This window comes from Myotis daubentonii, chromosome 3 (genome assembly GCF_963259705.1).
Source record: "Myotis daubentonii chromosome 3, mMyoDau2.1, whole genome shotgun sequence".
Taxonomy (NCBI): Eukaryota; Metazoa; Chordata; class Mammalia; order Chiroptera; family Vespertilionidae; genus Myotis; species Myotis daubentonii.
In genome coordinates this window covers 6,362,105-6,378,669 of record NC_081842.1, presented here as the reverse complement: position 1 = coordinate 6,378,669, position 16,565 = coordinate 6,362,105, and positions in this window count along the sequence as shown.

Below are 16,565 nucleotides of genomic sequence, written 5' to 3'. Positions count from 1 at the left end.
GGACGCAGAGCTTGGGAGACTTCTCCAAGGAAATCCTGGGGCCCCGGCTCTCGCTGCAGCCAGACGCCCACCGTCTCCCGCTGGGGGAGGGGATCTCCGAAACTGGCTTTGACCCTGGACTTCTCCGGCCCATGCTCCTCAGCGATGCAGATTTGATGCTGCTGGGCGCCGCCTGCTCACCGCCTGCAGGACGCCCTGAGTCCACCTGGCAAGGTGCTGACACCATCCCACCATCCAAAACCAGGCCTGGGAGTCCCTCTGCACCCCACGCCCAGCCGCTCTCGGCGCCGGATTATCTAATTAACACTTGCTTGTCTGTAGACCCCCGGACCGCAGAGATGTGTTTAGTAATTCAAGCAATGAGGATTATTTTATTTTAGCTACTAAACGCAGGGAGGACAATTCCACAAACTAAGTCCATCGATTTCTGCCGAAACAAGGAGTAGAAAAATCTTTCTACCTCCAACAGCTGAATTATGTCAGGTGTTTACAGGAAACAAGTCCATCCTCTCACACTGGGATGGCTGGCGCCCAGCTTCCCTCCTCACTGCAATTCCCAGCGACTTCTACTCTAGATTTGACTTTTATTCCTGGCTTCTCAATGTTAGAATCAGCTGTAGCTCTTCGAGGGACCGTTATGTCGGAGAGCTTCAGCTGTATTGATTTTTAGATGACTTTAACGCTACATCACATTTCCCCCAAACTACATCCCAACTTTAACAAATCCCCAGGCACACCAAGAGAGGCCCCGTTGGGTCCCCTGATAAAAGCGAAATGGCTATTCTCCATAAATCTGCATGCTTATCCCGAGCTAATACATTCATATATTCGCATTTCAAAATCAAGGTTGTGGAGGAGCTGTAATTTAAGAGTGATATACTCCTCAGTGTCCAGTCTTGGGGGTTTGAAAGGCCATGCGGACAGCTCTCAGGGGAAGGTAACCTTATAAAAAGCACGTGGGATGCCTTAAGGACATTGACACAGAGGCCACGTGATGGGTAAGTTCAACATCAGAGACATTTGCTCTCTCTAATAATTAAAAACCACAAGGGAAATTTTTAAAAATCAAGTCTAATTAAGGCCTGTCCTTCATGAAACTCCTGGCTCCATCTAGTGTATGCGTGAGCTTTTAATCTGAAGAGGGCCAGTTCCGGTTTGCAGATAAGCGGGTGCATTAGAGATCTAGCGTCTGCAGCCTTAACGGATGGCAGAGCTGTCTCCTCAGAAAATGGTGCGGCCGGAGTGACAGCCCCACGCCTGGCCCCGAGTTCTGGAACCGGACTGAGAACGCCGGTGCTGGCGGGATTTGGGGAACAATGATTTTCTTTCCAGGTGTTTTAATGGCGGTCACATGTGGCCGTCCTCTTGTGCGGTAACATGGGTTTTCCTTCCTGTCATTCTGGAAGCGCTTCTCCAAGAAGGAAGCCACCTCCAATAGTATTGGGAAGCCATGCAGGGAGAGGGAGGAGAAGTGAGCCCCTCACTCCCTGATAGCACCCCCCACCACCACCACCACACACACACACATCTTCAGCTGGCCTATTCTCCCTCACTGCACCTACAGGTTTCCCCTCCTCTCTCCTCCTCCCTCCCTTTCTTCCTCCCCCCTTTTCTTCCCCCTCTCCAGCCTTTGTGCCCGCCTCCACTGGCAGCCACCACTTCCTTGGTCCACTCAGGGAAACCAGAGCCTGGAGTGAGATGGGCCTCCCTCCTTGCAAAGAGCCGGTGTGAGAAAGGGTCCCCCCTCCAGCCCATGGAACTAACCAGGGGTTTCTTCCGGAAATCGGTGGCGGTTGGCTGGAGAGACTGTCCTCGCGGTTTGTTGGTGTTCACTGGCTCTGGCTACTGTGACCAAGGACTTTGGCTCCCTGGTGCACCAGCCCTCCTCAAACGGGTTCTCAGGGCCCCTTTATGCCCTCAAGAACTGAGGACCCCAAAGAGCTGCTGTTTATGGGGATGGCATCTATCAAAAGTTACCAAATTAGGAAATAAAACGAAGAGATTTAGCACTAACAGATTTGGCTCAGTGGATAGAGCATCGGCCTGCGGACTGAAGGGTCCCAGGTTTGATTCCGGCCAAGGGCATGTACCTTGGTTGCGGGCACATCCCCGGTAGGAGGTATGAAGGAGGAAGCTGATCGGTGTTCTTCTCTCATCGATGTTTCTAGCTCTCTATCCCTCTCCCTTCCTTTCTGTGAAAAATCAATAAAATATATTTTTTAAAAAAACGAAGAGATTTAAACAATATGTAACAACTCATTTACTAATAAACCCATCACACAGCAACATAAGTAACATTTTAATTAAAACTATACTTTAAAACCTGGTGAGAAGAATGATGTTTTTTTACAGTTTTTGAAAACCTCTATCTGGTGTTAATAGAAGGCAGCTAGATTCTCCTATGTCCTGCATTCAGTCTGTTAAGAAACTTCTGGAAAATTCTACCCAACATGCAGGAGAGAATGAGCATGGAAGATGGAAGTAACATTTTAGTATTATCATAAAAACTAGAGGCCTGGTGCACGAAATTCGTGCACAGGTGGGGTCCTTAGGCCTGGCTGGCAATCAGGGCCGATTGGGACCAGACCAATCAGGGCCAGGCCAACTCGGGTCCAAAGGCCCCGGGGGGGTCGGGAGAGGAGGTGACGGTCGCCAGGCTGGGTGAGGAAGGAACGGATCCCGGACTCGGACGCCACCCTCAGTGCCCCGCCACGGTGAGGTTCTCTGCCTCCTCACCTCCTCCTTCCCTCACCACTGCACCGCCACCAGGGCTTGCTGGCTGGGGGAGGGGCTGCAGGATGTTGGTCACAGGCCCCGAGGAGGGAGCTGGCCCTTGGCCCCCCTGGGAAAGGGGCCATGCCCGTCGCCACCCACCCCCAGTTCCCCGTCCCTGCCCAGGGCCCAGCCTAATGGGGCAATTGGGGCCTGCTGGCCTGGGGGAGGGACTACAGGAGGTTGGCCAGCCGGCCCTGCCCCAGATCGGGCCAGTTGGCTGGCTGCAGTGTGCATCATAGCAACTGGTTGTTCTGGTCATTTCAGTCATTCCAGTTGCTTGGCTTTTATATATATAGATAGTTTGAACAAGTTGGTTGAGCATAGTCTCATGTACCAGGAGGTCATCAATTCGATGCCAGGTCAGGACACATGCTGGGGTTGTGGGCTCTATCCCCAGTAGAGGCATAGGGGCATATAGCCAATGGATGTTTCTTTCTCATTGATGTTTCTATCTCTTTCTCTCCCTTCATCTCTCTGAAATCAATAAGAAGATATTTTAAACAAAATAGTTTAAACTAAAAAACCCCCTTGGAAAAAACGCTGTTTTGTACTATCTTTCTTTGGTTTCTACATTTATGCCTTGTGTGTTAAGTCATTGTCAACATATGACTATTCCTGTGTCTCAGACACTGTGTTAACAGTGAAGAGAAAACTGCAAAATGAGAGCTGAGCCTGAAGTTTGCAGATGATGGGAACCAAAGGTTTGCCATAGCCCCACCCCCTCCAGAAAAGCTGTGCTTTGGGGGATATTGATAGTTAAGCCAGTTATTAAGAAACAAAAGACTCAGCCCTGGCTGGTGTGGCTCAGTGGTTGGAGTGTCATCCCATACACCAAAAGGCAGTGGGCTCCATTCCCCATTGCACATACCCAGGTTGTGGATTCGAAACACTGATGTTTTTCTCTCTCGATGTTTCTCTCTCTCTCTAAAAAATCAATAACAAATCAGTTTTAAAAATAAGAGAAGTGAAAGATGAAACAAGATTATATTTATATTTATATTTATATTTATATTTATTTATATTTGTGAAAGAAACAAGACTCAGAAAGAATCTTGACCCTCCCCCTTTCCTGCCCAAGAGGTTCAGGTAGAAACACCTGCTTCAGGATGGGAACCTTAGCATAATCACCTCAGCACTGGACTTGACAGGAAGACTACAAGCAGAGCCTGCGGCCCACCCCACACCTGTGTCCCACTGTATCTGGGTTGCCCGACAGGAATTTTCCTGCCACGTGTGCTCTGCTCTTCCTCAACGACCTGTAAATCCCCCGTTTCACTTCTGAAACCTAAGACCCTGCTCCCTCCCACCATGTCTCCTTTGTCCAAATGTCATACATACGCAATGTTGCCTCCATGCCTTTGGAATGTTCGTGCTTATGTGAATTCCCCATGCGCAAAGGGCCAGGAGACCCTACAGACAGCATCCCCGTGTCCATATTGCTCAGGTAACAGACCTGGCCACTGGGGATGTATATCTGGGGTTTGGGGGGCTGATCTGCATGTCGTCCTTCCTCTGTACCCCATTCCAGGGCCTGGTTCTGTTATAGGCAGTTAGACAGACATGAGCAGAGCAAGTACGATGGGCTGCGGGCACAAAGCCCTGGGTGCTTAAGGGGGGAAACAAGGACCTGGCCCCTGGGTGGCCTTTCCTCCCCTGACCTTTCCTCCCTAAAGACAGCATCTAGGCCTCACTTGCATGTCAGCTCCAGGCCCAGAAAAGTAGTAAAACCAGACAAGTGACACCATGGCTGCCTCAGAACCAGCTGCATTGGCTAAGGACCCCCTGCCCTGACACTGGCCAATCAGTGGAGAACAGGACCCTGAAAGAGCACACCTGGGAAGCTGATGAATATTCTATTGAAACCCTCCCCTGAGACCTGCCCTAAGATTCGCCTGCAAGAGAGAGAGCAATACACTCAGGACACAGGACCCAGTGACCACTCTTCCTTAGGGGAGCACGCCTGTGCCACTCCCTTCCCCTTTCTTCCCTCTAAGGGGCCCCATGAGGCTTGCAACCAGGGGAGCAATGGACAGCAGCAGCTCGTCCCAAGCTAACCCCCTGAGCCTGTCTGAGGCCCCCTTTTCTCTGGCCTCCCAGTGAGCCAAAGCAGCCCAGCCCAAGCTCTCCTGCTGCTGCTTCTACGCCCTTCCTTGTTCGCTGTCCTGAGTGTGGTTTTCCTTTGGCCAAGGAATTCTTGCTTGCTTTGCTGCACGTTGTCTATTGATTGAAATCTTCCCTTCAAAAAGACAAGACCTGAGGTCCCATCGTCTCACTGGTAACAGTTCCACCGTCCTCTTTTCCCGCCGTGACCTCACTGTTCTGTCTTCCCCGTTGCGTTCCTGGGGAAGATACGGGCAAGGAGGCTGGGAGACACCGGTGAGGAGCCTAAGGAGCAAGTGGACGCCTGTTCCCGTATCTCGTATTCTTCTGGAGTTCACAGTTCTCGTTTCCATTGTCATGATTAATTAATATTAATGGCAGTGCGGGCAGTGGCGAGACCAGAAGTGGGTCACTGGCCGCAGACCATTCCTTTGGCTGCACAGGCGTCTTCCACCAAGTGCTGGATGCGTTCTGGTCACCGTCTGAAGGTCTCCAGTGCTTCCCTTCCCTGCTGCGAGCCTGGCAGAGGCCAGATTCGAGGTGTGCCTGCAGAAGCACCTGCTTTGAGGGGGGCCACTTGGGGACAGAATTGTCCTTTGCCAATTGTCCTCTGCTTCTCTGGCCTTCCCCTTGACCTTCAGGGACATCCCCAAATCCCACCAGCAGAGAGGCTGGGAGTATGGGTGGACAAGCCTGGAACAGATATGGGAAACTCATCAAAAACCCAGGAATTCTCCACAGTCACCCCTCAGCCTTTGCCTGCAGACTAAAGGGCCCATCGCCACCCACCTGGCTCAGAAGTGCAGCCAGCCCCTGTGAGCTGCTTCTTAGCCAGCCCTCCTGCCCCCCATCCTCTGCCCCATCCCCAGAGCAAGCATGTCCGCTGACCCCCACCCCCAAAGCCATTCTCTACTCTCTGCCGAAGACTCCCCCTAGGCTGCTTGCAGAGAGAGCCACACTAGCTACCAAATCCATCAGTCTTAGCTTTGACCTACACATCCATGCAGACAATGAGAGGTCCCCAGACACGGGGCCACAAGACGTGGAGGCCCTACGTTCTAGTATGCGTTCCCTGAGGAAAATTTCAGGAGCTATTAAAGGAAGGAAATGAGAGCTTTTGCTGTTAAAATATGAGCAATGGGGATTCAAAAAAGATGTCTTGGAGATAAAACATTATTTTGGAGAATAAAAGAAAAACAGTAGAGGCCATAGATGGTGGGATAGAGCTGCGCTCTGGCGCAATGAATTAAGCCCAAAGCAGTTCAAGGAAGTGTGGCCACCCCCGAGCGAAAAGGCAAACAGGTGGGGACCACAGGGACTATTTATGAAGAAGGAAAATCAAGAGGTCCTTTTTGTTTTCATGTCACAGGTTCCAGGAAGGGAGAACGGACATGGTGGCGGTGAAGCAATGATCAAAGACACAGGATGTTTTCCTTGAGCTAAAGTCAAAAATGCTCCCCACCCAGCTGGCATGGCTCAGTGGTTGAGCGTCAACCCATGAACCAGGAGGTCACTGGTTCGATTCTCAGTCAGGGCACATGCCCAGGTTGTGGGCTCGATCCCCAGTGTGGGGTGTGCAGAAGGCAGGCAATCAATGACTCTCTCTTGTCATTGATGTTTCTCTCTCTCTCCATCTCCCTGCCTCTCTGAAATAAATAAAAACCTATTTTTAAAAAAGGCTCCCCCAATGCTGGGTGGAATGATTTTAAAAGGCACTGAGGGATTCCAAGGATAAAGAGGAAAAAAAATTAAATGTGTGTCCGTCTGGGGGTGTCCCTAGAAGAAGACACAGAGTCAGCAGAACAGTGGGGCCACGTTAAAACCTCGTCTTTCCTGTGGAACAGAGAGGGGAAAGCGTGGTGTACAGAAACGTGCCATTTCTCATGAAGACCTGACGCATGAAATACTCCAGCTGATTGGAAAAGGGAATCATGAGGGATTCAAGGAGAGGAAGGTGCCTTCATAAGACAGAGACCAATGATACGAATAAAACTCAGAATTGAATCTGAACAGCTGTTGGTAATGTGACTGGGAGACTTCATACAATTTTGAGAAAAGATTGTTTTTTAAAAAAAATATTTTTAAAAAATACGTTTTATTTATTTTTGGAGAGAGGGATAGAAAGATAGAAACATCGATGAGAGAGGATCATTGATTAGCTGCCTCCTGCATAACCCCCACTGGGGATCATGCCTGCAACTCAGGCATGTGCCCTGACCAGGAGGTAATGGAACCTGTGATCCCTTGGTTCCTGGGTCAGTGCTCAGCTGCTGAGCCATCCCGGCCGAGCTAAGAAAGGATTCTTGAAACAGGAGGCATGATGTCAAAACACAAGACCACAGGCCCATGGAGAACCAAATTTCCAGGTTATTTCACCAAGTTCAGGCGGGAGGGTGGGAATGAAGGGAAAGGGTCAGCGTCAGCATGATGGATTTGGGGCGGGGGGGGGGTTGGGGGGAGGGGAATTTGGAGAGGGAGGGGAGACACCCCATCCCATCACAAAGTCTGAATCCTGACCCCGGATTCACCTACTGTTCTGCCTCTTCACATGGCCTCAGCCTCCTCGTCTGTGAAATGGGAGATAAAGTGCCTTTCGTTGGATATTGTGAAATTAACACATAACATATGCCAATCACCTCACGGAGAGCTGGCACATTTTAAGTGCTTAATAGTTACTAGCTATTACTTTAATTAATTAATAATTATTATTATCGATGGTGATAGGAAAATATAGGCTCAACCATATTTAGGTTTTTTTTGTTTTTGTTTTTGTTTTTGTTTTTAATTTAAAAAGCCGAGGACTTCAGTTAGGCCATTATAGAAACTTACCAGAAACCCTTTCGATGTTCCGTGTTGGGTTTGAAATATTGACCTTCCCTGCCTGGTGACAAACCCGTGTCCCCCGGGGTCCTGTGAAGTGAGAGACTTCCCCGAGGACCGGGGTGGGGGGAGGCGGGCGGGGTGCCCTGTGCCGGGGCGAGCTGTGCAGGTGCAGCCTGGCTGACCACGGTTGGGTTGGGTTGGGTTTGGAGGCTGGAGTTTGCTTGCTCTTTCTGTTGGGTTTGGGCGTCTCCCCTTCAGGTGGGTGGGGGCCAAGTCCAGAGCCAACAAGAAAGAACCTGACAAGGAAGGTCACGGGTGCCGGACTGTGTACACAGCGGATGGCAACGGTTAGTTCCGACCGCAGGCGTGGAATGTGACTCACGCCAGCACCTCACGCCGTGGCCCCTCAGCCAGCCACGCACCCGCAAAGGGCCTTCCTGCCAGCGTGAGGAGAGCAAGTCCTGAGGGGCCCCTCCCACAGGCCCGGTACCAGCCGCTTTCCGCTGGGTGGTCCTCCCTTAGGGGTCCCTGAGGACAGCGGGGGTTTGGGTTGGGGGCAGGGCAGACCCAGTAATGTCAGGAGTGGACTTGGGGCTTTGTGGGGGGGTGGGGGGGGGTTGGAGGATCTCTGGTAGAAATTTATCTTCTGGGGAAGTATGTTTAAAGCCTGACAGTTATAATGATAACTCTTATCAGGGTTACTGTTTATCAGCCGCCATATGCCAGGCTCTTACACACTGTATCTCACTTAATCCTTGAGCACGGCGGGCAGTGGGCATGGTCATCCCCGTTTACACGAGGGCACCAGACACCCAGCGAAGTTGAGGAGCTTGCCCGCAGTAGGGGGAGGAGGGGCTGGACCCAGGGTGATTTGGAGGGCAATGGGTTTATTTAGGCTTTTCCTTGATCAATACCCTTAGATTGTTTTCTTTTATTTGGTTTTGAAAGAAAGTGCTCCAGTGGATCCATGGTCTGTGAGGGTTCAGAACAGCAATGCCGCGCCCCCCAGGAGTGGAAGCACCCTCGCCGGAGCGGCTGGAAGGCTGGCGCTGTCTGTGCAAGTGGCGACTGGTGGTGACCCTGCCTTTCGCGCTGCGTGGGAACCTGACGGCCGCAGTGCTTTTATTTTTCTAACTCTCTGTGATAACCTTGGGCTGGCCGCTTTGTACTGGAAGCTCGAGGCTAAACAAATAAGCTCATATCCTTGACTCCCTGTTGTCACCACGTTGGACATTGAACTTGATGGGGTCCCTTGATGGAAACCAAGTGTGAACCCTGGGGATGAGCCTTCACAGCCCAGGAAGGACAACCAAGGGTATGAAGAGTCGGTGGCTCTGAGCCCCAGGCCGGAGTTGGTGAGTTCGCCTGTCCATCTGACCTGCGTCCTCGGCAGCATTTGCTCCAGGGCTGCCCATTCCCCTTCATTCCCTCCACCCCCCACCGCACCCCGATTTCCCCGCTCCCTCTCCTGGATTTCCTCTGTCCTCTGGCGTTCTGGTTCTCCCCTCCTCAACCCCGTAAGTTGGAGGTGCCAGGTGCAGTCCTGGCCCCTCCTGTGCCCTGTGGGGCCTCACCCAGAACCGTGGCTTGAAATATCGTGTCAGTTTAGAGTTGCAGCTCAGCCCCTCCCCAACTCCCAGCCCTACCACTCTAGCCTCTGCCTCCTGGACAGTCCAGGGGGGTGTCTGATAGACACCCCAAGTTCAACAGGACCCACGGGAACTTCTGCTTCAGTCCCTGCTCCGCTCCCCCTCTCCCTGCCGGCCTCCCCCACTCATCCTTCCACGAATTCAAGAGAACCTGGACGCTCATTGCCCTCACACCCCACATCCAAGCATCAGGAATCAGACGGTTCTACCTTCCAATTTACCAGAAACTGACCACCCATTTCTTATTCCTCTGCCACCACCTGGTCCGACCTGCCATCTCCCACCTGCCCTGGCCTCCTAGCGGGTCTCCTCACTTCCTGCGAGCTTTGCTCAGAGGCTACTCCTGTCTATTGGCAATCACACCAGCCCCCTTGCTCCCCACCCTGCCCAGGCGCTCCCTGACCCCCCCTCTACGGTTTCATCTTCTAACCAAACTCACTCCCTCCCTCCTTCCCTGCCTCCCTCTCTCCCTCCTTTCCTCCTTCCTTCCCTTCTTCATTCTCTTTCTTTCCCTCCACAGTGCTTATCACTTCATAACAAATCATACAAATGAATCAGACAAATGACTCACGCATGCTGGTCACTCTTCTGTCTCCCTGCACAGCTCCCTCCCACGGCCACACAACCCAGGTGGGCAGCAGCTGTACCTGTTTTCTCTACTGACATCCCAGATGCCTCAATAGAGCTTCACGCTAGGTGCTCTGTGCATATTTGTGAAGGAAGGAGGAATCGCAGGGGCCCCAAGATTGCTCCCAGGGCCCCTCTTCTTCCCCAGAGCCCAGCATGTCCTACAGGCCGGGAAGCCCTTAACTGTTCTCTTGGCTGCTGTGGTTCCTGCCACTGCGCATGCTCTGAGGTCTACTCGGCCCTCCGGCCACGCTAGCGCCCAGCGACGTTGCTCTGGGGCGGGGGAGGCTGCACTGCTTCCCAGTTGGGTTTGGGCCCCACCGGTGTGGACACGCCGGGCCGTGAGGAGAAGTCTGTGGAGGGAAGGCTGGAGGGACAAGCTGAGGACACGGAAATCTTGTTTGTTTCTGCAGAAGAAAACGCTAGTAAGTCAAACTTTCATGAGCAATAGTGGTAAAGGGTTTTAAGCCGTTCTCAGGTGAGTGGGCACGAAGAATTGCACTTCTTGGCAAAGATCAATGATACGAGTTTTCATCATTTTGTCAGTAAGACGTAGGAGGTATGGAAGTCCCCCTTGACACGCTCCTATAAAGCCAGGACACAGCGCTGCTGGACACTTTTCTGAGGCAGGATTCTTCTAAGTCCATTTATTTCCCATAGTCTATGCTGACTCCCTACTTAGGCACTTTTGTGCTAAAATGCCTTTGACAAAAGTCGTATTCTTTGAGTTAATGTGAGCAGACCAGTTACTGCTGCTCCTCCCGGGTCCTGCCCTGGCCTCACAGCCTGGGCGTCCGGGTCTGGTTGCTGGAAGGAGCTGGGGCCTTTCTGATAGCAGCTCAGACAAGCTCCGTCCTGCCTGCTGTTCGAGAAGCGCTACCCAGTCCCAGTGCCCAATCAGCCCAGTCCGCAGCCTCGCCTGCCTCCTCCATGTCACATGCACACACACACCACAGACACACACCACACACACTACACACATGTGCATAACATACACCATACCACACATGCATAAATAACATACATATGCACACCACGGACACATGCCACAGACACACACCACACACAGGTGTATAACACACACACCACACATACAGCAGCACACACATGACGTGCATAACACACAAACACTATGACATACACACACCACCAACACCATATACACCACACACACGTGCATCACACACACCACAGCACACACACACCACACACACATCCCACTATAGACACAAAACACACCCCACAGACACACACAGACACACACAGAGGAGCAGATGATCTGAGGATGATTGTAAGTCATCAGCCACTTGGTATCTGCTCTCAGTGAGTTGGTGCAGGTCCCACCTGGCCCTGCCCAGCCAGTACTGGACCTGGGGCCTGTGTCTCTGGAATGAATATAAAGCAATTCTCCCCAAAGCGTCAGCAGAAATGGGCTAGGACCCTCTCTGGGCACTTGGACTCATGGTTTGGAACATGGGAGGGGGGAGGGTTGCTATTCTCAGGGGGCGGGGATAGTAACCTACAAGTTGTGCCATTTACCCTGCAGAGGGGGTTCAGTCTCTACCCTCACTGATATGTCTCTCCCAACACCCCTTTCTACAATAGTAGCCCTACCCTGAATGCGCACGAGATGCCTTGTGTGCAGAGAAAATGAATCGTGATGGTTCACCCAAGATGAATCTACTCATCAGAGGAGTTTATGAACTTTGGCCCACACTTTACCTGCAAATATTCTCTCCCGTCCCAATCACTTAATTGATGCAGGTTCCGAAGAGCCACCAATCTGGCTGTGGTCACCCAGCAACGGCACCGTCTCTGTAGCAGGTCTGATTGGTCTCCAGGGCTGAAGGAATCAGCAAGACGTTTTGTTTTCTTTCAATTTTATTTTGGACTAGAGGCCTGGTGCACGAAATTTGTGCACTGGGGGAAGGGTGTCCCTCAGCCCAGCCTGCACCCTCTCCAATCTGGGACCCCTTGGGGGATGTCTGACTGCCAGGATTAGGCCTAAACTGGCAGTCGGACATGCCTTTCACAATTCGTGACTGCTGGCTCCCAACAGCTCGCCTGCTTGCCAGCCTGATCACCCCTTAACCACTCCCCTACCAGCCCGATCGGTGCCTAACTGCTACCCTGCTGGCCCAATTGCCCCCACCTTCCCTCCCCTGCTGGCCTGGTTGCCCCTAACTGCCCTCCCCTGCTGGTCTGATCGTCCACAACTGCTCTCCCCTGCCGGCCATCTTGTGGCAGCCATCTTGTGACCACATGGGGGTGGCCATCTTGTGTGAGGTCATGATGGTCAATTTGCATATTACCTCTTTATTTTATAGGATTGATTTCAGGAGTACAGCTTGGTGGTTAGACAATCATATCCTTTATATAGTGCCCCCTGGATATTCAGACCCTCTTGTCTGCAATCCACCTTTGGAGCTGTGGACAGGGCTAGCAATCACTCACGTGACACTGGGCCGGTTTCTGAGCAGGTGCATCTTGGGAAATCCCATTTGTGGCAAATGCTCACCTGCCCCAGGGCCCCTCCTTCCACGGGCAGAATCGCCATGCAGGGGGTCGGTTGAAAACTATGCTATGGCTGCGGTATCAGGTCCATTTGGGTAAGTTCAGTTTCTGATGGATTCTTCCTCCTTGAAGCAAACTCTTTTCCTGGCTAGAATATTTGGGGGAGGGGGGAGCGTTAATGAAAGGATTTTCTTATGTTTCCAGTCTTTGTTTTCAAGGAACCGCAGAGAGGGGGTATTTCCAGGCACGTGGGTAAATTCCCAGAAGCAAGTGGCCCAGGCGTGTGAAACCCGGAGAAGAAAGTTGAGTAGAAACCATATTCCACTTGTCTGACTAAGCTGCTTGTTTTCTTTCCTCCCCAAACAGTGACTCACCCAGTTCCTCCCTGACAGGTGTGCACAGAGCCACCTGCGCCACCTGAGCCTGCAGGAGCCCGGCTTCCAGACCCTGCTCAGGGTGGAGCCCACTGGGGCCTGACAGCCTCTGGGCACCATTCCTACAGGTCCACGGGAATGAGGACCCTCAGCTGGTCTGTCCACATCCAGCTCCCGGAGGCCTCATCGGCTCCCAGCCACAGGGAAGTACCAGTTTCATCGTTCTAATTAGATTCATGATCCATTGGTCTTTTGCTGTGAGAAGCTTTAGCCTCCCTGTTCAGCACGACCACTGGTGAGAAGGAGGGAGCTTTCCGTAGACAGTCCCCTGGGGAGCCCGTGCCGCCCTCATCCCCAGGAATGCTCCCAAAAGCCATCAGCTCCTGGGGTACATGTCCACTGTCCCAGCAGCCCCCTCAGGTGTCACCTGCTACACCATGCTGTCCTGGTGGGCGCTCTAGGAGGTCAAGGTTACACTCCAGCCAGCCGAGTTGGATCATCCATGTCAAAAACCACCATGAGAAGGATGACGAGTTTGGGCAGCTGTGGTCTCAAAGATCAGGAAGGAAGGTGGACAAGTCCCTGGTTTCAGGATGTTGACCTACCGCCCGGACAGTGCACCTGAGGCAGGGCAGGTGTCTCAGGACCAGTTCTGGTCCCCAACCTTCTCTGGACCCAGGGCTCCCGATGTTTCTGTCCTCTGCCCAAGGGAGGTCCCCTGCTCAGGTGTGACCAGAGTCTAGTCTTTTGAGAAAGGATAAGGGTATCCATTAGGAGCCAGGAGGCTCCCTCTCCCACCGAAGGAACCTCTAGGCACTCTGTCCCCCTTCTTTCTTTTCCACCTTCTTCCCCCTCATGCTTATCATCCAGCCCCCTGTCCCACCCACGCCTCTCTCCACAGCTTCCGGTGTGTTACCTCCCTCTGTCTGTGGCACTCAAGACGGGCATGTTGCTGCCTCTGGGCTTGCACCACCAATGACCACAGCAACAGCTGACGCGAATGGCTTTTCAGAGTTCCAGGGAGGTCACAGCTCCATGAGGTTCTTGCTCCTCCCAACAGCCATGTGAAAATGGAAAGACCATGGATTACTTTTCTAAAGATGCATTTATTAGGTTTTAATAAACATTTTTACATGTTTTAAAAAAGATTTTTTGTTGTTGTTGATCAATATACAATAAAGTTTTTAGGTGTTTATATAATCTACACCACGTCTTCACTGTCACAAAGTCTAGGAGGAGAATGTGAATATAAAAACACTAATTACTCTCATCTTCCCTCACTGCAGGGCAAGAATAAATACCTTGCATTTTTAAAGTGCTTTCTATTCTTTAAAAAACATATTTAATTCACAATATAATTGGATCATCTCAGCAATGCTGCAAGAGAGGGGCAGCAAGAATTATTATCTCTAGTTTACTTGTTGAGAAACTGAGGCTTCTGAATACCAAGTGGTGTGTTTGGAGTCTCAAACACTCACAGATAGCAGAGCTGGAATTCCATTTTAGATTTTCTGACTTTGTCTAGTATGGATCTCAATGCTTTCCTACAATTATGGTTTCTGATGTAGATACAAGACAAAAAGCAAGCGCCCTGCACACGGTCCCTCTCTGGTCTCCACACGCGACCATTCTGGAAGGCTCTGTCCACTGCCCGCCTCCGAAGGCCTATGACCCCATCCGCTATAGCACACGCCTCTCACTAGCATTTCACACTCTTTTTCGTCAGTTTGTGCCACGGAAGCTAATACATAGGCGCAGTCTCCGGTGGCTCCACTGTCCCTGGGGTGGAGCTGGGGGTGGAGCTGCTGCCCCTAACGTGGCAGAAGTGGTCTGGGGGACTGGGCTCCGGGCCTGGGAAAAGGGGGCTTTCTGGACACCTTTCAGGAAGCATGAATGAGAGCAGCCACGTGAGTTGGTGATTTAAGAAAATCATAGTCACCCATATCTTATTTGAAGCACTGGTATCAAACTGATCTCAATCATATGGCCCTTTTTACCGGACAGTGACCACACGTGATGTCTTGTCCACCCCAGTGCCTCAGAGCCCCTCTCCCACCACCACAGGGCCCCGGGGTGGACTTGGCCGTGGTAGGCTCAGCAGACGCGGAGCCCCGGTGAGCCCGGAAACCACGTGGGGGCCTGGGGCCAGGGCCCTGCGCTCAGGAGCCCGGAAGGAGTAGCTCAGGTAGGAAGTGAGGTGAAGGCAGGAGTGACGCTGTAGATCCAAGACTCTTGCTCAGGAAGGAATGAGGGGAAACGGGGAAGAGGCGGAGGAGACTTCAGCGAGGGCCCTGCGAGGACCAGCTCTGACGGGGGCTCATCTCCTTGGCCTGGTCCCTGCTGAGGAAGGAGGCCTGCTTCATTCCCAGGCCACTGAGCTCACCTGGAAATTTTAGGGAAAACCAGACCAACCAGTTTGGTGACTGGACATACCGTCTTGTCTGTACTCCTCTCACTGAGGCTGAAACTTTCAGGTCACCTCCCCAGGGGTGGGGTGGGAGGGGCTGGCCGCACCCTGTGCCCTGCCCAGCAGGAGTCCTCCTGATCCACAACGCCCATCAGCTGGGCCCCAGCCGCCTTCGCGTCTCCCATCTCCAAACTGCGCTCACGAGGTTGAAAGCCCCTCGAATGTCCTCCCTGTTTATTTTCCGCAAACGATCGATCCCACGATCTCCTCTGTGCAGGAAGAATCACCCCTCATCGGCCGCCCTGGAGATGGGGTTTGCTGACTCACACCACGGTTGCCCGACTTAGTTTTCACAAAGGGCGCAGCCTTGCAAGGCAAACATCCTGGTGCCACCACTTCCTGCCGGAGGGCCTTCGGGTTCAGTTTCTCACCCTCTCTGGACCTCCTCTGTGAATCGGGGCAAATGGTAAACACGGGCTGGGGGCCTGGCACGTGGGCTCCTCCACGAAACCTCAGCCCCTCTCCCCTCGCATTAGCCCAAGACCAAGAACACCTGAAAAATTCACAGTTTATTCTGTGAGTCATTGAAAAATGTCAACACGTCCACTGTTTCATTGTGAACAAAGGGACAATTCAGAAAACCTTTGCTCCTGCAAACCGGGTGGGTCAGATGCCAGATCGTGCTGGTGGTTGAAGGGAAGGAGGGAACCTGGATGTTTAATGAAACGTCTGCTTGGCTGCTTCTCCAGCCGTCCACCTGGAGCTCATGAGCAGTGCGGGGGGGGGGGGGGGGGGGGGGAGGCCAGGAGACCCGGAGGCTGGAGGCTCCAGGCCTGACTTCCATACCCACTGCCGGCTGAAAGCCCTTTGGACCAGCATGGCCCGTGGCCCGTTTAGCTGACCCCAGAAAGACCTTTGGCCCTGTGCTCTGAAGTCACGTTTGTCAGACGTGGAGGGAGCATAGTTAGGACTGTGATCTGGTGGACGATGGCGGGGTGCACCACTGCCCTGGTGGCCCCAGGCAGTCACCACACCTCTCAGCTTCCCTGACTGCCAGGGAGCACTTGCCTCCATCTCAGAGCTTTACCTAACCTGCCAGGCTGTGCTATTCACACAGGCCTGGCTTGCTTCTAAGTCAGGCCACGGGGGCTGACTTGTCAAAAACCAGGCAAAGCCCTCCGGCCAATCACACCCGAGATCCCGAGAGTGCTCACACTAGGGCGGCGAGTGGCTGTCCCTGCAGTGCGTTCCTGTTCCGGTGAAGGTGATGGCAGGGAGGCGGGGCTGCGGCTCCTG